Here is a 22,500-nt window from a genome sequence, read left to right as displayed (position 1 = left end):
GATAGATAGATAAGATAGATAGATAGATAGATTAGACAGACAGACAGACAGACAGACAGACAGATAGATAGATAGATAGATAGATAGATAGATTGCTGAATCTCACATAGATGGATGGATGGATACGCAAGCAGGCAGATCCGCTGGCTTGTTTGCCAAAAAACCCCCCACAAAAAACCCTCTTCGTAGCGGTGGGCGGGCGAGGGGGGCGCACGCCTTGCAGGCTCCTATTTACAGCTTCTTCACGGAGCTCTCGAGAGCCGGAGAGGCCTTCAGGAAAATCAATCGAGCGCCTGAGTACATTAAGGAAGTTGCAAAGCACTCATGGCGCAAACGGCTCCCATCCATCGAGCGGGGGAAAAACGGGAAGCGAGCGCCGAGGAAGACCATCGCTCTTTCTTATGGGCCGAGGAGCGTCTGGAAAGCCTTCGCCGCTCGTTCCTCGTGGGGGGGGGGGACAGTCAGCATTTCCGGCGTCAGCAAAATAATCAGAATTATAGCGGCGAGAGGCGGGGAGAGCTTGTAATTTCAGACAAGCATCCTGAGGTGGCCGGGCCTTTAAACTCCCTTTTTTTCTTTTTTTCCCTCCACTCCCCACCCGATCAGGCATATCTGGGATTCCCCCCACGGTGGAAAAAGGGCCCTGTGACTACGGCCGGAGTGAACATCAAACGGTCACGGGCTAATGATCCAGGGATCTTCCAACTTGGCCCTTTTATGACTTGTGGACTTCAACTCCCAGAATTCCTCAGCCCGCCTGCCTGGCTGAGGAATTCTGGGAGTTGAAGTCCACAAGTCATAAAAGGGCCAAGTTGGAAGACCCCTGGGCTAATCAATACAGACAAGTTTTCTTTTTGATATGAAATAAGGAGATGCGTTTCCAAGGTGGGAAACAAAAGAGGGCAGAATTCCCGCCCCTCCCTTCCGCCCCCCAAGATGTCGGAGGAGAGAGAGAGACGCTCGCTCCTTCGAGTCCAGGGGTCTTCAAACTCGGCCCTTTTATGACTCATGGACTTCAACTCCCAGAATTCCTCAGCCAGGCACACTGGCTGAGGAATTCTGGAATTTGAAGTCCATGAGTCATAAAAGGGCCGAGTTTGAAGACCCCTGTTCGAGTCCTTTGAATGAGGAAATGGCTCGGAATTCTGTTCCTCCCGCTTGGATGAAGAAGGGATTCCTGGCTCCACTTTCTGCCGGAGATGCGGTTTGCAGCGGCCCTTCCTCGGTTGCTGGTTTGTGGGCGCCCCATCACCGGGGGCTTTTAAGAAGGGACTGGACAGCCATTTTACAGAAATAGCATAGGGTCTCCTGGGGGGAGCAGGGGAGAGGTGGGGTCGGACTGGATGATCTCCAAGGTCCCTTCCGACTCCGTTACCTTTTATGGAGTCCCAGGGTGGCTCAACCTTAAGCAGCTTTAAGGTGGGTGGACTACAGCTCCCAGAATTCCCCAGCCATCACGCTGGGAGCTGAAGTCTAAGCATCGTAAAGATGTGTCAGAACTAAACAAATTTCTTAACGGTTCGATAGAACAATTAATCAGTGGAACCATTAATTGTGGGTGCTCCAACACTGGAGGCTTTTAAGAAGAGATTGGACAACCATTTGTCTGAAATGGTAGAGGGTTTCCTGCTTGAGCAGAGGGTTGGACTAGAAGACCTCCAAGGTACCTTCCAGCTCTTGTTATTCTGTTAAAGACAATAGAGAAGACACAGGTAGTCCTCAACTTACGACCACAATTAATCCCCAAATTTCTGTTGATAAGTGAGTTTTGCCCCATGTTTCAACCTTGCTTGCCCCAGTTGTTAAAGTAAATCGCTCTGTCATGGTTCCGACAGACAGAGACAAAGAAAGTAGAACTCGGAGGCTTGAAAATTCCTCAAAGAACAAGTTTATTAGTTACAAAGTATGGGCATAGTGAAAAGTGAAACCAAGTTTGAATACACAACTAACAATTGCCCAATTACAAAGTTAAATGTCCCACCCACAAAACTATGTAAGCAACTACGGTCCCCAGTATGATTATTTGGTGGGTTTTTTATGCAACGCACAGTCCCAGTCGCGGAAGCAGCAAATGACCTTGGTTCCCACGGGACAGAAGATAATTTTGGCCAACGAAGCACCTGGGCAACTGTCCTCCCTCCATTTTATGTGGCAACCTAGAATGAGAAGAAAAGATGGCTGCAGCCATGCTCATTGTAGAAATTATTGTTGTGAAATTAAATAACACAGTTGTTAAGTGAATCTGGCTTCCCCGAAGGTCGCAAAAGGGGATCACATGACCCTGGGACACTGCAGCCGTCATAAATATGAATCAGTTGCCAAGTGTCTGAACTTTGGCAGACACTAAGTCACTTTTTTCAGTGCCGTTGTAAGTTTGAACAGTCACTAAATGAACAGTTGTAGGTTGAGGACTACCTGTATTTGTAGCCCAGGGTTGAATGGGGAAGTTCTTGGTGTTCTCTGAGCTTGGTTGTTTCCTTGCAGACATCTCATTACTCAACTAAGTAGCATCATCAGTTGTAGAAGGGAGTGAGGTTGAAACAGGAGGAGGTTATTCCTATTGTTCTTTGAGCTTGTTTGTGTCCTTTCAGACATCTCACGACCCAGCTAAGTAGCATCATCAGTGCTAAAAGGGAGTGAGGTCAGAGGAAGAGGAGAAGGAGGAGATTATTCCTGATGCTCTCTGACCTTGTTTGTGTCCTTTCAGACATCTCACGACCCAGCTAAGTAGAATCATCAGTGCTAGAAGGAGTGAGGTTGAAGGAGGAGGAGGAGGTAGTTCCTGGTGCTCTCTGAGCTTGGTTGTTTCCTTGCAGACGTTTCATGACCCAACTAAGTAGCATCATCAGGGCTATTTTATGCCAGTGGCTTGCAACGCAGTATTGATGCAGGTGTGGTTTTCTGAGCCATGACTCATTTACTGTAACTCAGACATGTCAAACACAAGGCCCGGGGCCCGGATCCGGCCCGCAAAGTGGTTTCATGCGGCCCGCGAAGCCATCCTGGAAACAGTGAGGGAACGGCCCCCACTGCCTTGGCCCTGGCCCAGAGACCCTCCTTCTGCCAGAGACCCTCAGATCTGCCCCACTCCTGCCCAGGCCCCCATAGGCACCCTTGATGCCAACGATGGAGAGCTGGCCACGCCCACCCAGTAGGCCATATGCACTCTAGCCACGCCCACCCAGTAGGCCACGCCCACCCTGGCCATACCCACCCGGGCAACCGCAATGCTGACGCGGCCCTCAATGAAATTGAGTTTGACACCCCTGCTGTAACTGCTTGTTTAGCAGTGGAAATTCTGGTCCCCATTCTGGTCGTAAGTCAAGGACTACTTGTGCATTTCTGTCTGGGTTCCAAACTCTTTTATCTGACCGTTTTCTTGCTTGTGGCTCCCCAAAGTCATTCCTACTGCCCATTACACCCACCGAAGGCAGTGGCCGATAAAGGGCCCGATCCTGCAACCTGACCTTCGGTTCCAAAGCAGTTCCTCACGCTACGCCGCTTCTTCTTCACGACTTGCGGATTCAACACACAGTTGTCTCCTGTTCCCGCCTCTTGACACATCAACATCTCTCTCACCCCCTCGCTTCCTGATTTCCTTTCTCACACACACCCCCCCCACCATCCTTAATGCACCAGGACCGTTCATTCTGCTCCCGTAACTGTAAAATTGATTTTTCCTTGCCACGAGGCGCTTGTCGTTTGCTACCAAAACACGCTCCAAAGCTTCCAACGTAGGCCGTTTTTAATTAGTTTCTCTTCTTCCTTTCCGGAGCAAGTCCCAAACAGAAGCCGGCAAAAGTGAGAAACTGCAAAAAAAAACACAACAACAACCCTGAAAAGCAACAACAGCAAAGGAAATCTGCAAGGGATGGTTGTGGGGGGGGGGAATGAGTGAAGTGTTAGATATGATTAGCTATAATAGAAGGATTTGTACCCAAACAAGGCAAACAAGAGACATGAGAACTGGACCAATTAATGGGCCGAAAGCTTGAGCGCTTCTGTAGCAAATGAGGCATTGACGGGGACGTTTGTATGGTGCCAAGAAAGAGGATCATTTCTTAAGGGAAATCTGTCGAGGGCGGACTGCCAATTCTGCAAAACAGCAGACGGTCAAAATGGGCCAAACCACATTGCTTTTCCTCTTTCTGTTGCTCTCCGCTCTGGAAAAGGGTTGGACGGATCACGGATGGGCTTCAGCCTTGCCAGGTAGGCCGTCCATCCGAAGACAGGCAAAAGATCCTTGGATCCGTGAAGTATTAGTACCGCTTAGTAAGGCCATACCCGGAATAGTGCATACAGTTTTGGTCACCACCTTACAAAAAAAAGGTGTGGAGACTTTGGAAAAAGTGCAGAGCAGAGCAACGAAGAATAGTTAAAGGCCTGGAGACTAAAATATATGCAGAACGGTTGCAGGATTTGGGTATGGCCAGTCTAGAGAAAAGAAGGACTGGGGATGACATGGTAACAGTATTCCAGTATTTGAGGGGCTGCCACAAAGAGGAGGGGGGGCAACTTATTTTCCAAAGCAGCAAAGAAGAAACAATAGATTAATCAAGGAGAGAAGCAACCTGGGGTTAAGGAGAAACTTCCTAATAATGCAAACAATTAACCAGTGGAATGGCTTGCCTTCAAAAGTTGTGGGTGCTTCATCGCTGGACGGCCACTTGTCTGAAATGGTAGAGGGTTTCCTGCTTGAGGAGGGGGTTGGACTAGAAGACCTCCAAGATCCCTTCCAACTCTATTCTGAATTGAATTGGATACCTTTTAGGGTGAAACTGTCAAGTGTCTTAGAAAAGAGTAGATGAAGTATTATTCTTCCAGACGAGTGTTTTTCAGTCTTGGCAACTTTAAGATGTGTAGACATCAACTCCCAGAATTCCCCAGCCAGCTTTGCTTTCTGGGAATTGAAGTCTTAAAGTTGCCAAGTTTGACAAGCACTGCTACAGATGACCTCATCTTATCCATTTTCCATTTCAGCAGCTTTCCGGCAATCAAATTCAGGGATCAATCACTTAACGGAGATCAAAACCTCCTGTCATTTTTTTTCCCCCTCTGTGCTGACCAGTTCTTCTTTATTTTGATGAAAGCGTGTTGACTTCAGGAATGTTATTTTTCAAGGAGAAAAATTTGGAGACATTCTCTTGGTAAAATATCATGACCTCAGGGTGGATGGGTGCTATCTTTTATTGTATGATTGTTCAGCTGTTTGGTGAGCACTGATTTTCAAACACCCAGTGACATTTTTAGGAAAAAAACTCAGTGACAATTTTAGAAACAACAACAATAATGTTGGAAGGAACCATGGAGGTCATCTAGTCCAACCCCATGCAGGAAACCCTATACCATTTCAGACAAATGGCTGTCCAGCCTCTTCTTAAAAACTTCCAGTGTTGGAGTATTCACAGCTTCTGGAGGCAGGTTGTTCCACTGGTTAATTGTTCTAACTGTCAAGGAAGTTTCTCCTTAGTTCTAGGTTGCTTCTCACTTTGGTTAGTTTCCATTCGTTGCTTCTTGTCCTGCCTTCAGGTGCTTTGGAGAATAGCTTGACTCCCTCTTCTTTGGGGCAGCCCCTGAGATACTGGAACACGGCTATCATGTCCTCCCTCGTCCTTCTCTTCATTAAACTAGACATACCCAATTCCAGCAACTGTTCCTTGTATGTTTTAGCCTCTAGTCCTCTGCTCATCTTTGTTGCTCTTCTCTGCCTTCTTTCTAGAGTCTCGACATCTTTTTTGCATCGTGGTGACCAAAACTGGATGCAGTATTCCAAGTGTGGCCTTACCAAGGCATTGTAAAGTGGTATTAACACTTCACGTGATCTTGATTCTATCCCTCTGTGAATGCAGCCTAGCACTGTGTTGGCTTTTTTGGCAGCTGCAGCACACGGCTGGCTCACGTTTAAGGGATTGTCCACTAGGACCCCAAGATCCCTCTCACAGTTGCTACTATTGAGCAAGGTACCACCTATACTGTACCTGTGCATTTGGGGTTTTTTTGCCTAAATGTAGAACCTTACTTTTTTCACCAATTAATTTAATTTTGTTAGGGAATTTTCATATGGTGACTTGAACTTTTATTTAATTCTGTTTCTCAATGTTGGCAACTTTCAGATGGGTGGACTTCAACTCCCATTGCTGGCTGGGGAATTCTGGGAGTTGAAGTCCACCCATCTGAAAGTTGCCGAAGTTGAGAAACACTGATTTAATTCATTCTAAAACAGCTTTCCAGGGGATTTAATCCAATTTTAATAGAAATACGGAGCAAATATGTCACCAAGGCTGTTGTGTGACTCCTTCAAAATAGTATCCAAAGCACTAGAGGTACATTTTTTTCCAAATACTCTATTCCCACCTCAATGCTGGACTGTGACCATAATAAAAATTGATTGATTTACTCCCGTCCTGTGTTTACCTACTTCTGGGTAAACTCCATTGAACTCCAGGATTTACGACAGAGAGAACTCGGCAACAAACTTGCACTGCTAATCTAATAAATGAGTTTGCATTAATTGTTCCAATTATTTCACGTTGTAGACTTAATTTACAGATAGGGGAAAAAATCAAAGTTGACTGTTGTAAGAACCAACTGAACGGCCTGCTCAGACAGCCACTTTAAAAAAAAAAGTTGATGTTTTTGCCATTAAAAAAAACTTTGTATTTGATCACACCACGTCCACTCACCTCTGTTAAGGTCATTAATTTAAATTGCTCACAATAATTTCTTAACCTCTGTTTAATTGCCTCGTAGAACAGTGATGTTAATTTTGCTACAAAAATAAGGGCTTCATTCTTTTTCAACACATGTATAGTCCCCCCCCTACAGGCGACAGCGGGTTAATGCACCTTTTAAAGCCAAATGCAGTATTAACTGTTATCAAAAAAATATTAATAACGGAAAAGCTGGAATAAAAGGATTAAAACCTAGTCTTCTGCTCATTTCTTTAATAGCCCCAGGAGGTTCTGAAACCTGCACAAGGGTAAACTGTTCCACCCAAAAAATTTGGCCTACAATCGTAAAACAATGGGAATTGCAATGTTTTTTGAAATGCTGGGATCCTAATATATACAGCTGGTCCTCGATTCGTGACCTTAATTGAGCCCAAAGATTTCTGTTCCTAAGTGAGCCACTTGTTAACTGAGTTTTGCCCCAGTTTACAGCTTTTCTGGCCACAGTGGTTAAGTGAATCAGTGACATTGTTAAGTAAGAAACACAGTTGTTAAATGAATCTGGCCTCCCCATTGATTTTGCTTGTCAGAAGGTCACAAAAGGTGATCACGTGACCCCAGAATACTGCAGCCGTCATAAATATGAATCAGTTGGCAAGTATCTGAGTTTGATCAATTTGACCCACCTCGATACCAGGACGATGAGGAACTAGGAAAAAAAAGAGCAGAGAAGAATAACGGAGATGTTCAGAGGCATGGACGGTAAATCCTGTGAAAAAGGGTGGAAAGAATTGGGTTTTAGTACAGTGTTTCTCAGCCTTGGCAACTTGAAAATGCATGGACTGCAATTCCCAGAATTCCCCAGCCAGCAAGGGAGACATGGTGCTAATCTTCTAATCCAGAGATCCCCAACCTTTTGGGCACCAGGGACTGGTTCTGTGGAGAGAGGTTTTTCCGCGGACCGGAGAGTGCGTGGTTTTGCATGCGGCCTGGTTGCTGGCATGCCACGGCCCTGTACTGGTCCACTAGACCGGGGATTGGGGACCACTGTTCTAATCCTTGAACAGTGTCCCTGGGCTGAAGATGTGGATTTATTCTCTGTGGTACCCACAGACAGGTAACAAACCAACAGGTGGAAGCTTTACAGAGAGACATCCAAAATCAAAATAAGAAGGAATTTCCTGATCCACCGAGGTATGAAGCTTTGTCACTGGAAGCTTTTAAGCAAATGGCTTGACTTCCTCTTCTTTGTGGCAGCAACTTAAATATTGGAATTCTGTTATTGTATCACCCCTAGTCCTTCTTTTCATTAAAGTAGACATACCCAACTCCTGCAACATGAAGAACGGTTGCAGGAGTTGGGTATGTCTAGTTTAATGAAAAGAAGGACTAGGAGTGACATGATAGGAGTGTTCCAGTATTTCAGGGGCTGCCCCAAAGAAGAGGGAGTCAAGCTGTTCTCCAAAGCGCCTGAAGGCAGGACAAAAAGCAACGGATGGAGGCTAAAATTGGGATTTTAACTGTTTTTTAACTCGGGTTTTATTGCAAGGTTTATATAATTCTTTTAATTGATTTTAAGTTTTGTAACTGTTGTAGCTGTTTTTTAAATAACCTTGTGAACCGCCCTGAGTCCTACGAGAGAAGGGCGGTATATAAATTGAATAAATAAAATAAATAATAAATAATCAAGGAGAGAAGCTACCTAGAACTAAGGAGAAACTTCCTGACAGGGAGAACAATTAATTAATGGCACGACTTGACTCAGACTTTGTGGGTGCTCCATCACTGGAGGCTTTTAAGAAGAGATTGGACAACCATTATCTGGAATGGTATAAGGCAGACATGTCAAACACAAGGCCCGGGGGCCAGATCCGGCCTGCGAAGTGGTTTCATGCGGCCCGCGAAGCCATCCTGGAAACAGTGAGGGAACGGCCTCCACTGCCTTGGCCCTGGCCCAGAGACCCTCCTTCTGCCAGAGACCCTCAGATCTGTCCCACTCCTGCCCAGGCCCCCATAGGCACCCTTGATGCCAACGATGTAGAGCTGGCCACACCCACCCAGTAGGCCATAGGCACTCTAGCCACGTCCACCCAGTAGGCCACGCCCACCCGGCCCCGAGGGCAACCGCAATGCTGACGCAGCCCTCAATCAAATTGAGTTTGACACCCCTGTGGTATAGGGTTTACCGATTGATCAGGGTGTTGGAGTAGAAGACCTCCAAGGTCCCTTCCAACTGTTACTTGGTTAGTCTGTTAAATTGTCTAGGGAAAACTAAATTCCACCCTGACCAATAAAGTGGATTAGAAAATCTCCAACCTAATCTCAAAAATGCTGTTCAAAAGGCAACTGGACTTTCTTGGTTTTTTTCCTTGAAAACATTTCTCTTCTCATCCAAGAAGCTTCTTCGGTTCAATTTTCAAGGAAAAAAAAACAACACAGTTTAGTTTCCTTTTGAACAGCACCTTTGGGACAACCATGACCTGGATGACTTTGAGAATCTCCAACCTAATGATTCAGTGTATTTTACTGCCACATTTACAGGGCAAACATCTCTTTTAAAAGTGCAAGGAAACAGTAAGATGTAGCAAGCAAAATAAGAAAAGGCAAATGATTTAATGGGGGGCAGGGAACTAATAAAATTTAATTTACAGAGGGTTACCAGAGACATCCTCACTTCTGTCTTCCTGTCCTCTATCCAGAAGACATTGCCTTAAAATTAAATATTGTCCAGTTTTCTGAGTGCGCGTTTTCGTTTTGGACTGTTTTCACAACAGCAGTCATTTAAACTTCCATGCATTGCGACTTTGTAAATTGTCTGCTTCCCCCCCCCCCGCAATCGTCTGTTGAAAGACTCGACAGCCTAGAGTTATTTAATTTATTCCCTGATTCTAGCTATCAGCTTCAATCCACACCCTTCAAATGTAAGATCATTGTAGTCTGTAGATCGCACAACCTGACTTACCTTTCCATGATAAAATTTGAAAAGCGTGTCGCTAGCGTATGTTCCCCAAAAGGAAGATTCCTTGAAAAAATATTGCAGTAGAAAAACCCGTCTTTCTGATGCTGGAAAAAATAATTTCATATTTAAGTATTGCCTTTTTTGCAATTTGCAAAAAAAGAATTTGCAATTCTCTGCTGTAATTGTTGTTGTGATGCCAAGAAAATTAGACAGTGTGTCTCCACTTCCTCCACTTGTGCTACTTTTCAATTGTCTGTGTTCTGCATTACCTTGTTTAGATACAAGTAGTCCTCAACTAACAACAGCAATTGGGATTGAAATTGCCATTGCTAAGCAACATGGTCGTAAAGTAAAACATCACATAACCACTCCACTTAGCAATGTTCTAGCAGTCTCAGTTGACATCATTAAGTGAGGATCTCACATTCCCACAATTTCTGTCGTCCTGCTGGCTTCCCCATGAACTAGCAGCTAAAACATAAAGAATAGTTGCTAGAGTTGGGTACGTCTAATTTAATGAAAAAAGGACTAGGGGTGACATGATAGCCACGTTCCAATATCCCAGGGGTTGCTACAAAGAAGAGGGAGTCAAGCTATTCTCCAAAGCACCTGAAAACAGGACAAGAAGCAACGGATGGAAACTAATCAAGGAAAGAAGCAACCTAGAACTAAAGAGAAATTTCCTGACAAAACAATCAATCAATGGAACGACTTGCCTCCAGATGTTGTGGATGCTCCAACACTGGACAGCCATTTGTCTGGAATGTTATATGGTGTCCTGGGTGAGCAGGAGTTGGTCTAGAAGACCTCCAAGATCCCTTCCAACTCTGTTATTCAGTTAATTGCAAGTTGAAACGGTTGCTGGACAAATGAACGTAAGCTGAGGACTTTGTGTTATCTGATAGTCCGAAGTTCATCGTAACGCCATTCGCAATATTTCTCAATTCTGGCAAATCCTTCTCGCCTCTATACATCCCTCTGTCCATCCATTGTCTACAGATGTTTATATATTTTGAATGAGAATTCCCACAATGGGACCCTGCCAAAACAGATCATAAATTCTCAAGAGGTTCTGGCCTTGATGTGCAGAAATATGGCTGGGGATTTTTTTTTAGGGTCTTTCTCTCGTTGCCAAAGAAAATTAAACCGAAAGCCTCTTGGGCTCCAACCTCCACACCCATCTTCTCTCTCTATAAATAGAGTAGATCTCTTGGAAGTTTGCCATGTGTAAATAAAGCGACTTGTTGCGTAGGATTGTTTCCAAATGCACTTACCAGAATATGTTCAAAGAGTTGGCAGCTGCGTTTATTGAGACAACTCAACTCAAAGTTCACTTCCCCTTCGTGCGCCAACTTTTCTTTTTAAGATTAAAAAAAAATCAGTTAAAAATTGGTGAGGAGGGGGCCATCTGGAAAGAAAGGATTGTTTGTACACGAATGTTTCTACATGGACTTTAAAATAATTTTTCCTCCCTGTCATATACCTAAACTATAAACCAAAAATCCTAAATAAGATCAACATTCTTGGAAAGGGCCTCCTTTTAATATGATTCATTATTTAAAGATTTCAGAGAAAGTTCTTGGATTGATAGAGGCAAATTGTCCTGGGGAATAAAATACCAAGTTATTGCCACTTGCCAATGGTTAGGGTATGGAAAATTTGAGAAAGCTGTTTGCCAGACGGTGGGGGAAAAAAATCATTTAATGGAAGGTGAATGTATAAAAAAATATACTCCTATCAAAAGCATTTCTGAATGGTTTAGTACATTCTGGAAAACAAATCAAAAAGGAAATGGAGAAAAGGTAACACAAAATGTGTATATTCATGAAAATAATGTATAACAGTCAAGCAAGGCTGGGAAAATCAGGTACAAAGCCACTGTAACTTTAGGCAAAATTACAAATAAAGGTGTTTGGGTTTAGCCAAATTATCTCCTCAAAAGTATTCATGCTAATATTATTTTTTGGGTGTGTTCATAATATATTTTCTCTTATTCTTTATATTTTCAGTTATGTGTTCCCTGGTATAATTAAGACTCTTGTAGGTGTGCGTATTTCTTCTTTTAAATAGTTTCATAAAATATATTAAGAAAGAACCTTTTAAAAAATGTCAAATTAATATGGACATGGAGTTGGCCTCAGATTTGAATGGAAAAATGAGAAACCGAATAAAACGCGGATTGGCTAATTCACTCATCTCTGCCGCTCTTTTTGTGGTATAGCAACCGACATGCTGACAGGTAGATCAAGATGGATTTTTGCAGACAAAATTTCGTAGTCATTCAAAAGAAGGAATAATTTGGAGGTTTAGTGGAACCTAAAATTTGCAGAACTACAAAAAAACAAAATCTTTGAAGCCTTGGGAGGCGGAGTGGAAAGCATAAACATTTTTAAAAAATCTGAAAAGGAGTGCAGGTAGTCCTCGACTTAGGACCAAAATTGAGCCCAAAATTTCTATTGCTAAACAAGACAGTTGTTAGGTGAATTTTGCCCCATATTACAACTTTTCTTACCATGGTTGTTAAATGAGTCACTGCAGTTGTTAAGTTAATAATAATAATAATAATAATAATAATAATAATAATAATAATAATAATAATAATAATAATAATTTAATTTTTATACCGCCCTTCTCCCGAAGGACTCAGGGCGGTGTACAGGGCAATACAATAAAATACAATATATAAAAATTAAAAGAAATATTAAATACAATAGCCCAATTCAATAGATTAATACAAAGTGTTAAAATACCCCTAAACCCATCAGACCAGGCCGGCTTGTTCAAATAAATATGTTTTTAGGTCATGTCGGAAGGAGCGAAGGTCGGGAGCCGTCCGGAGCTCCACCGGTAAACGGTTCCAAAGGTCTGGCGCGCCCACAGAGAACGCCCTCCCCCTGGGGGCCGCCAGTCGACACTCTTTGACCGACGGCACCCTAAGGAGGCCCTCTCTGTGGGAGCACACTGGACGAAGGGAAGTTGATGCCGGCCGCAGGTGCTCCCGTAAGTAACCCGGACCCATGCTATTTAGGGCTTTATAGGTCGTAACCAGCACCTTGAATCTTACCCGGAGGACAACCGGAAGCCAATGCAGCTCACGGAGTAGAGGTGTTACATGGGAGTATCGGGAAGCCCCCACCACCACTCACGCGGCTGCATTTTGCACCAGCTGGAGCCTCCGAGTAGTCCTCAAGGGCAGCCCCATGTAGAGAGCATTGCAGTAGTCCAAACGGGAGGTCACGAGTGCATGAGTGACTGTGTGCAAGGCATCCCGGTCTAGATAGGGCTGCAACTGACGCACCAGGCGAACCTGAGCGAAGGCCCCCCTAGTTACAGCTCCTATATGATCGTCCAAGGAGAGCTGTGAATCTAGGAGGATACCCAAGTTACGAGCCCTATCTACGGGGGGTAATATCTCACCCCCCATATTTCACTTAACATGGTTGTTAAGTGAATCTGGTTTTCCCATTGACTTTGCTTGTCAGAAGGTCTCAGAAGGGGATGCCATGATTCCAGAACACTGCCGCCGTCATAAATATGAGTCAGTTGCCAAGCATCCGAATTCTGATCACGTGACCATGGGGATGCTGCAACGGTCATAAGTGTGAAAAACAGTCATAAGTCACTTTTTTCAGTGATGTAACTTTGAGTGGTCACTCAATGAACTGTTATAAGCCGAGGATTATCTGTACACATAGTCTTCAACCCACAATGATTTGTTTAGTCACAAAAATGTTCAAAGTTGCAGCAATGCCGGAAAAAAATTACTTATTACTGGTCCCCCACACTTACAACCATTGCAGCATCTCCATATTTACAAATTCAGAGGCCTGGCAACCGCCATGTATTTACCATAGTTACAGCATCCCAAGGTCACGTGACCATTATTGGGCAACCTGGCTTTCGACGAGCAAAGTCAATGGGGGGAACTGCAGTCACTTAACAACTGGGTGATTCACTTAACAATGGCAGCGTTTCCTGAGGACTGAATGACAGTTTACTAAAAAAAACCGACAGATCTTATATGTACTTTTTAATATATTTTGTCCTGTTATAGATTGTATTTTAGGTTTTTGTTATTTGTTTTCTGTAACATAAGATAATACTAATAGTAGTGTTATAGCTAGGGAACTTGAATCATGTCCATTTTTGTTTTTAAATGTATATTTAATAAAATTTTCTAAAAAAAACAAACAATGGCAGCGTTTCGTTTAACAATTGCAGCAAAAAAAAAAAGGCGACCACACGACTGCAAGGAATATAAATCCATCTTCCACCATTCGGTCAGGATTGAGGAAGCTTCTTGGATGAGATTTTATAAGTGGGATTTTATAAATGGACTTCAATTTTTAATCTGTATTAATTTATTATGGGCATTGTTTAATTGCTTTTTAATAATTTTTAATTTTTGTATCTTGTTTTTATGTATTGCCCTGTTCACCGCCCTGAGTCCTTCGGGAGAAGGGCGGTATACAAATTAAATTAATAAATAAATAATAAATAATGAGAAGCGAAACGTCTTCAAGGGAAAAAAAAGTCCAGTTGCCTTTTGAAAAAGCGCCTTTGGGACACACACACACACACACACATACTTAACAACAGCCTGGGTGAGCAGTGGAAATCCTGGCCCCAGTTGTCGTCGTAAGTCGAGGACTACCTGTAAAATTACAGAGTGGTTGTTGTCAAATCTAGAAACAAACCGAAACACGACGCAGAATGGGATATGATCAAAACTGACGGCCTGCCTGGATTGGGAGAAGATACAGGTGGAGTAGAATATTTTTTGTGTGTGTGGGGGGGGTTTTAAGAATCTTTAGTATTCAAATGAGGCCCTGGGTCCCAGAACTAACGTTCGGGGCAAAGACAGAGCTAACTAAAAAAGAGATGCTTGTCTGCTTGCTGGCTAATCACCCAGCTTTTAAGACCCTGCATTTGGAGAGTATCCGTTGCTAAGATTTGCATATCTTACCTGGAGAGGTAGAAGTGTGGGCTACGGATTCCCAACCCCGGGTCCAGTGCCTGGGGCTGCTCCTAATTGGCCCAGTTTAATCTTCTATATTCAGTTGCGCTGACAAGGTCTCATCTGCCAGGATTTAAGCATCAAAGCAGCCATATTAAAGATACATGCGAGACGAGGCTTTGTCCGAAGAGAGATCAAGGCTGCAAATTTTATAAGAACGTCACGAGAGGAATTTGTTGGGTGCTTATGAAGGTATCAATGGACTAGCAAGGGAAGAGGCCCGTCTTAACTCAAAAGCGTAAGGCTCTGTTCTGAACCAGCCCTCTTCTCGCACCCCTAATCAAAAGAAGAGACTGGAAAGCGTCCAAGGCTAAAAGGCTTCTGCCAAGATTTAATAGTAAACACACAAGAGCTTATCTTCTCAAGCAAAAAAGTTGCTTTCAGCAACCAGCCCCTCCCCAAACACTCCTTTTATAGAGAGCTCAGGGCGTGGTCTCCCTGTGCCTCCTCCCGAGGAGTCCCATAGCCTTTCTTTGTTTGTCCCTGCTCGACTGCCTCCTGCGTCGGGCGTCCTTGAACAGGGCCAGCTGTGGGTCATCATCCTCCGCACTCTCGGGCTCACACAGCTGAGCAGAGGTTCCCGGCTGAGGACTCTGCAAAGTCTCCAAATCATCATCAGCCGGTTCGTTTCCCTCCTCCCCCACATCTGAGTCCTCCGATACATCGGACCCGGCTGTCGGACCCACAGGCTGACCCTGAGTCACAACACTATCCCGCACCGCAGGGCCCTTCCCCCGGGTCTGCCGATCCGGATGCGGTCGGGATGGGAACTGTTCGTGAAACGCAGTCACCAACGCAGGGGCATGAACGGCGGTCGCGTCTTCCCATGTGAAGTCCTCCGGCCCGTACCCTTTCCACTCGATCAGGTACTGGAAGCGACCTTTCAGCCAGCGGGAATCCCTGATGCTGGCGACCTCGTACTCGGGGGTGCTGTCGCCATCACGAGGTCCTGATGGGGGAGGTTCCGCTTGGCGAAGTGGACAAGCCGGTTGTTCGGGGACCAACAAGGACCGATGGAAGACGGGGTGCACGCACAGGGAACGTGGCAGAGTTAAACGATAGGCGACCGGGTTGATGACGGCCTCGACTGGGAACGGTCCAAGGTAACGGTGGTCCAGCTTCCTCGCCGGCCGAGTGGATGGTAGGTTCCTGGTGGACAGCCAGACCCGATCCCCCACCGATAGTGGAGGCGTATCCCTTCTCGACCGATCGGCGAACCTCTTGTAGTCGGCCTTGGCCTTCTCCAGCTGCCGTCGCACCAACCGATGGATCGCCTGTAACTCCGCCATGAATTCGTTCGCTGCCGGCTCCGGTGAGTCCACGGGAGAAAGGGGGAAAAACCGGGGGTGATAACCCACATTGGCCAAGAACGGTGTCATCTGCGTGGAGGTGTGCTGCGAGTTGTTAAAGGCAAACTCGGCTATGGCCAAATAGTCCACCCAATTGTCCTGCTGCAGGTTAACGTAGCAGCGCAGATACTGCTCTAAGATGCCGATGACCTTCTCGGTACCCCCGTCGGTCTGAGGATGATGCGCGGACGAGAGGCAAACCTTAATGTCCAACGCCCGCATCAACTCCTGCCAGAAGCGGGCTGTAAACTGGGCCCCCCTATCGGAGACGACTCTATCGGGAAGGCCGTGCAGCCGGAACACCTGTTGGATGAACATGCGACTAGTGGCGCGAGCTGACGGTAAGCCGCGACAGGGGATGAAGTGCGCCATCTTGGTCAACATGTCCACCACCACAAACACTGTCGTGAAGCCGGAGGATGGGGGTAGATCCGTCAGAAAGTCCATGGACACAGCCCCCCAGGGTCTCTTGGGCGTTGGCAAAGGCTGCAGTAAACCAGGCGGGGCCCCTGTCGCTGACTTGGCCTGCCTGCATGGGACGCAGGAGGTGACATAAGACTGGACATCGTGTCGGACTCGGGGCCACCAGAAGGTACGGGAGACCAGGTTCAGAGTCTTGAACAGGCCAAAATGCCCCGCAGCCGGGTTATCATGACATTGGCTGAGGACGAGTCCCCTGAGTGGCCCTCCTGGAACATAGAGCCGGTCACGATAATACAGGAGTCCATCCGTGACCGACCAAGGCGAATCTGGCCCCACCTCTTCCTTCCGCTGAGCCACCCACGCCTCCTGTTGCTGCGCCTCCCGGATCCGAGCCCGTATATCCACCGGCTCCCGCACCGCAGCAAAAGACTCGACGGGGATCACGGTCCTGGGCGGAAGCTTGTCTTCCACTCGGGTGTACTCGGGCTTCCTGGACAGAGCATCCGCTCTCTGGTTGTGCCCGCTTGGTATGTACCGCACCCGGAAGTCAAACCTCGCAAAGAAGAGGGACCACCGGATCTGGCGTTGGTTCAAATTCCGAGCGGTCTGCAGGCTTTCCAGATTCTTGTGGTCCGTCCGGACCTCGATTTGATGCCGCGCCCCCTCCAGATGATGCCTCCAAGCCTCGAACGCCGCCTTGATGGCCAGCAGCTCCTTCTCCCAGATGGTATAGTTGCGCTCCGAGGGATTCAATTTCCGAGAGTGATACGCGCAAGGGAAAAGGGTACCGTTGGGCATCGCTGCCTGGAGCAACACGGCCCCAATGGCAATGTCGGAGGCGTCCGCCTCCACGACAAACGGCCGTTGCGGGTCAGGATGCTTCAAGATGGGCTCCTTCATGAAGGCGTCCTTCAAAGCTTGGAACGCCTGTTGTTCGGGGGCGTTCCACTGGAACCGAGTCTTCTTCTGCAGGAGCCGGGTGAGGGGGGCTGTCAAGGCAGCAAAGCCAGGGATGAATGTCCGATAGTAGTTGGCAAATCCAAGAAGTCGCTGAATATCCTTCACGCGACGCGGGGGTTGCCAACTCTGCAACGACTCAACTTTACTCGGTTCCATGGCGATGCCCTCAGGAGAAATGCGGTGACCCAAGAAATCAATGGTCACCTGGTAGAACTGGCACTTCTCCAACTTGGCAAACAGCCGATGTTTCCGGAGGCGCTGCAGGACCTGACGGAGATGTTGATGATGCGCTTCACGCGACGGGGAGTAAATCAGGATGTCGTCCAGATAAATCACAACAAACTGGTCCAACAGATCCCGAAAGATGTCATTCATAAAATGCTGAAACACAGCGGGGGCGTTGGTCAGGCCAAACGGCATCACCGTGTACTCGAAATGTCCATAGCGAGTACCAAACGCCGTCTTCCACTCATCACCCGGCCGAACCCTGACGAGGTTGTAAGCTCCACGCAGGTCCAGTTTCGTGAAGATCTTAGCCTCCCGGAGTCGGTCCAAGAGCTCGGGGATGAGGGGCAGCGGGTAGCGGTTACGCACCGTGATAGCGTTGAGTTTCCGGTAGTCACAGCAAAGCCGTAACTCGCCCGACTTCTTTTTGACGAAGAGCACGGGCGCAGACACTGGCGAGGACGAGGGCCGAATGAAACCACGAGCCAAGTTCTTTGTCAGGAAGTCCCGCAATGCAGCCAACTCGGGCTCCGACATGGAGTACAAACGCCCCACTGGGAGAGGCGCATCAGGGACTAGGTCAATGGAGCAGTCGTAGGGCCTGTGCGGGGGTAATTGGTCCGCCTCTGACTCGCTGAACACGTCAGCAAAGTCAGACAGTTCGGGAGGCAAGGAAACCCCTGGGGAACCCTCCACCTGGCCGGCACAGATATGGCGGGTGTGGTCCACGCATTGCAAACTTGGGAAGGTGACCAAGTTCTGAGACCAATAGATCTGTGGATCATGCGCCCGGAGCCACGCCAGTCCCAAGACCACGGGGAAGTGCAGATCCGAAGTGACGTAGAACTGAATGGCCTCCACATGGGTACTGATGGCCATACACACGGGTTGCGTGGCGGCCGTGATAGGCCCGGACAGGAGCACTCGACCATCGATGGTCTCCACAAGCATGGGCGGATCCACTGGACACTGGGGAACAGCCCATTTGGCCACAAAGGCCGAATCCATAAAGTTAGTGGTAGCCCCAGAGTCAATTAAGGCATGGACCGGAATCCCCTCTGGCTTGCCAGGGAGGATCAGTCGTGCCTCCAAAATCAAATGCCGTGGAGGTTCACAGGCACCGTCGGAACGGCGTCGCTCGGCGTGATCGTTGTGGGTCGCCCGATCTTTCACACCGTCTAGATCGGGCTCGGGCCGTTTCCCGATAGCAAAGCAGGGGACTTTCTCGGGGCAGGCTTGGTCACTGACGCCCGCTGACGCTTCTTCGGGCAAGAAGCAGCCAAATGTCCAGGGTCCCCACAGTAAAAACACAACCCCTCCGATCGTCGTCTGTCCATTTCCGTCACCGATAGACGGGACCTGGCGGCACCCAGCTCCATTGGCTCCTCCCTCTGGACTGGGGGCTCACGCACAACAGGGGCGGCAGGGGTCTGTGGGGTGGCACGGCGACTCTTACGCTGCTGCAGCCGGGCATCGATCCACAGACAAAGATGGATCAGCCCATTCAGGTCTGAGGGAATGTCCACGCGGGCCAGCTCATCCAACATCTCCTCTGACAAGCCATCCTGAAAGGCATCCACGAGCGCAGCCTCATTCCAGGCGGAATCCTGGCTAAGCAGCCGGAAATCGCTGATATAGGCCTGTAGAGGGCGCTGACCCTGCCTCAAAGCTTTCAGGCGTCGGGTAGCAGTCTGCGCCTTAATCGGGTCCTCGTACATGAGGCGCATATGGTCACAAAACCCCCCAAAGTTATCCAACAAAGGGCTAGGCTGTGCCAACAGAGGCGTGCCCCAACGAGCTGCATCTCCCGACAGAAGGCTCAACACAAATCCCACCTTATCTCGGTCAGTGGGGAAATCAGCTGCTCTCACGCTGATATAAAGCTGGCATTGTCCCAGGAAGGCAGGAAACAGTTCTGGTTTACCAGCAAATTTATCCGGCATAGCTATCTGACATTTCCTCCTGGGTGGGGGGGCAGCATGTACCTGAGCCTGCAGTTGTGCCACCTGAGTGGCCAGCAAGGTGAGTTGCTGGTTGAGCTGGGCATTCTCGGCAAGAAGCTGCTCCATCGTAGTATTAAGGGGTGGGTGGCTGAAAGCAAACTGTTCTGAACCAGCCCTCTTCTCGCACCCCTAATCAAAAGAAGAGACTGGAAAGCGTCCAAGGCTAAAAGGCTTCTGCCAAGATTTAATAGTAAACACACAAGAGCTTATCTTCTCAAGCAAAAAAGTTGCTTTCAGCAACCAGCCCCTCCCCAAACACTCCTTTTATAGAGAGCTCAGGGCGTGGTCTCCCTGTGCCTCCTCCCGAGGAGTCCCATAGCCTTTCTTTGTTTGTCCCTGCTCGACTGCCTCCTGCGTCGGGCGTCCTTGAACAGGGCCAGCTGTGGGTCATCATCCTCCGCACTCTCGGGCTCACACAGCTGAGCAGAGGTTCCCGGCTGAGGACTCTGCAAAGTCTCCAAATCATCATCAGCCGGTTCGTTTCCCTCCTCCCCCACATCTGAGTCCTCCGATACATCGGACCCGGCTGTCGGACCCACAGGCTGACCCTGAGTCACAACAGGCTCAGAGCCTCCTTTTCTGAGCTGATGGCCTCCCAGCTGTCCAGAGGCATTGTCCTGCCCCCCCCATAGCTGTGTATTAGAGAGTGATGGGAGTTGTAGTCCTATATGGGAAGCATCAGCTCGGGAGAAGGAGCAGAACTCTGCTGGCATGGCATGGTATACCAAGGGCAACAAAAAACTACAGGTAGTCCTTGACTTCTCACCGCTCATTTAGTGACTGAGGTTACAACAGCGCTGAAAAAAGTGACCGTTTTTCACACTTACGACCGTTGCAGCATCCCCACGGTCATGTGATCAAAATTCAGATGCTTGCCAACTGTTTCGTACTGTTATGACAGTTGCAATCTTCTGGGATCACGGGATCAACTTTGGCGACCTTCTGACAAGCAAAATCAACGGGGAAGCCAGATTCACTTAAAACAACCGTGTTGCTAGCTTAATAACCGAAGCGGTTCATTTAACAACTGCGTCAAGAAAGGTTGCAAAATGGGGCAAAACTCACTTAACAAGTGTCTTACTTAGTGACAGAAATTTTGGGCTCAACCGTGGTCGTACGTCGAGGACTACCTGCATAGGAGCAAGATAAATTTTGCCCAAATCACTAGTCCTATACTTACGACTGCAATCGGGACCAGAACTTTGGTCGCTAAGTGATGCGGTTGTTAAGTGAGTCTCACCCAATTTGGGGACCTTTTTTTAAATCACGGTCGTTGAGTGAATCTAACTTTCCTCATTGACTTTGTTGTAGGAAGCCTCCAGGAATTGCACCACGTGATCCTGGGACGATGCAAATGTCATTAACTTACATGATGGTTGCCAAGCTCCCGAGTTCTGAACACGTGAACAAGTGGATGGTCGTAAATGCAAGGACCAGTTGTAAGTCACCCTTGCCGTCATAACTTTGAATGGTCACTAAATGAATAGTCGTAAGCCGAGGACTCCTGGTAGACTCCCTGTAAAAAGCTCCTCAATTTTTTTTTAAAGAATGGGGAATGACAGGCCAGGCATATTTAAGTCTTTGGGGAGAAAAAATTCCCTCGCCAGGGACTCGGTGGTGAGCCTTTGGTTATGCCCACACACTCCTGCCCCCTTACATTTATATATGTGCCCTACATAAAATCTGCCCTGTGGTCAGAAAGTGAAGTTGAAGAAATGCTGACAAAGGATCTGAGGTCTGAAAACGACAACACACTTATGCCTGGGAAATGTTAACAAGGTTTCCTTAAACAGCAAGCTTAGGCTGGGTAGAGGACAATAATGCCCCCGCTGAAATAATAACTGTTTGGGTGAATGTCAACTAGAAAGAGCCCAAGGCACTGTTTATACCGCAGAATCTGTTTTAAAGATGAAAAGGTGGAGGGGACAGCTTGTATTTGTCTGCAAGAGTTCAATATCCCATCACCCTGGAAATAGGAAGCGGGAAACATAATCTCAGGAATATGGGAAGCTTCCCTTCGCCAGGTTTCATCGGTGCCTCCTGCAACTGTCCCACCTGGAGATGCCGGTTAGTTGAACTTGGAAAGTTTTGCATGGAAGGTTTCAACGTTGTGGCCTGTCACTATGCTATCCCTAAACTAAGGTTCTAGTCCTCGTGGTTTTGCTGATACAGGCAGGTCTGATTTGGGAAAAGAACACAAGATTCTTGTCAGCAATCCAGATGGATTTGCAGTCGGCCAACCAACCGCACTCAACTAGGAACAAGAGAGCCTGTTTGGCCTTGTAGTTAAGGTACTGGCCTAGAAACCAGGAGATGGTGAGTTCTAGTCCTGCCTTAGGAAACCGGCTGGGTGACTTTGGGCCAGTCATTCTCTCTCTCAATCTGTCCCAATACACAGGGTTGTGGTTGTTGTTGTAGGGAAAACAGGTGGAGGAAGAGGTATTAGGTATATTTGCCTTCTTGTTACTTATGAAATATAATAAAGGCAGAATAAAAATCTAATAAATAACTAACAAATAAATAAACTACATCTGTGCCGAATAACAGAGTTGGAAGGGGTCTTGGAGGTCTTCTAGTCCAACCCACTGTTCAAGCCAGAAATCTTGTGCTCAAGGATCTATCTCAAGCCCAGTGCTCTTCAACATCTTCATAAATGACTTAGATGAGGGGATTTAAGGGACATTCATCAAATTTGCAGATTAGATGGGGGAAATTGCAAACACTTTGCATGATAGGCTCAAGATTCAGAAGGATCTTGACAGACTTGAGCACTGGGCCCTATTCAGTAAGATGCAATTCAGTAGTGAGAAAAGTAAGGTCCTACATTTATGTGGAAACAATCAAATGCAGAGTTATAGAATAGGTGGTACCTGGTTCAACAATAGCAACTGTGAGA

At 47.1% G+C, this 22,500-nt stretch overlaps 1 long non-coding RNA gene across 1 annotated transcript; it reads right to left on the bottom strand.

Annotated features, from left to right (window-relative positions):
* Positions 1-7,413: 7,413 nt before the first annotated feature.
* Positions 7,414-10,457, bottom strand: LOC310635051. Its single transcript, XR_014491318.1, has 3 exons — positions 10,344-10,457; positions 9,631-9,731; positions 7,414-7,437 (listed from the first exon to the last, which is right to left on the bottom strand). It is a non-coding gene; the product is annotated as an uncharacterized lncRNA (long non-coding RNA).
* Between the last annotated feature and the right edge of the window lie 12,043 nt (positions 10,458-22,500).

The sequence above is a fragment of the Vipera ursinii genome (assembly GCF_947247035.1).
Source record: "Vipera ursinii genome assembly, chromosome: 1".
NCBI classification, from domain to species: domain Eukaryota; kingdom Metazoa; phylum Chordata; class Lepidosauria; order Squamata; family Viperidae; genus Vipera; species Vipera ursinii.
The sequence above is the reverse complement of the archived record's forward strand: the minus strand, read 5'-3'. Positions and strand labels throughout refer to the sequence as shown.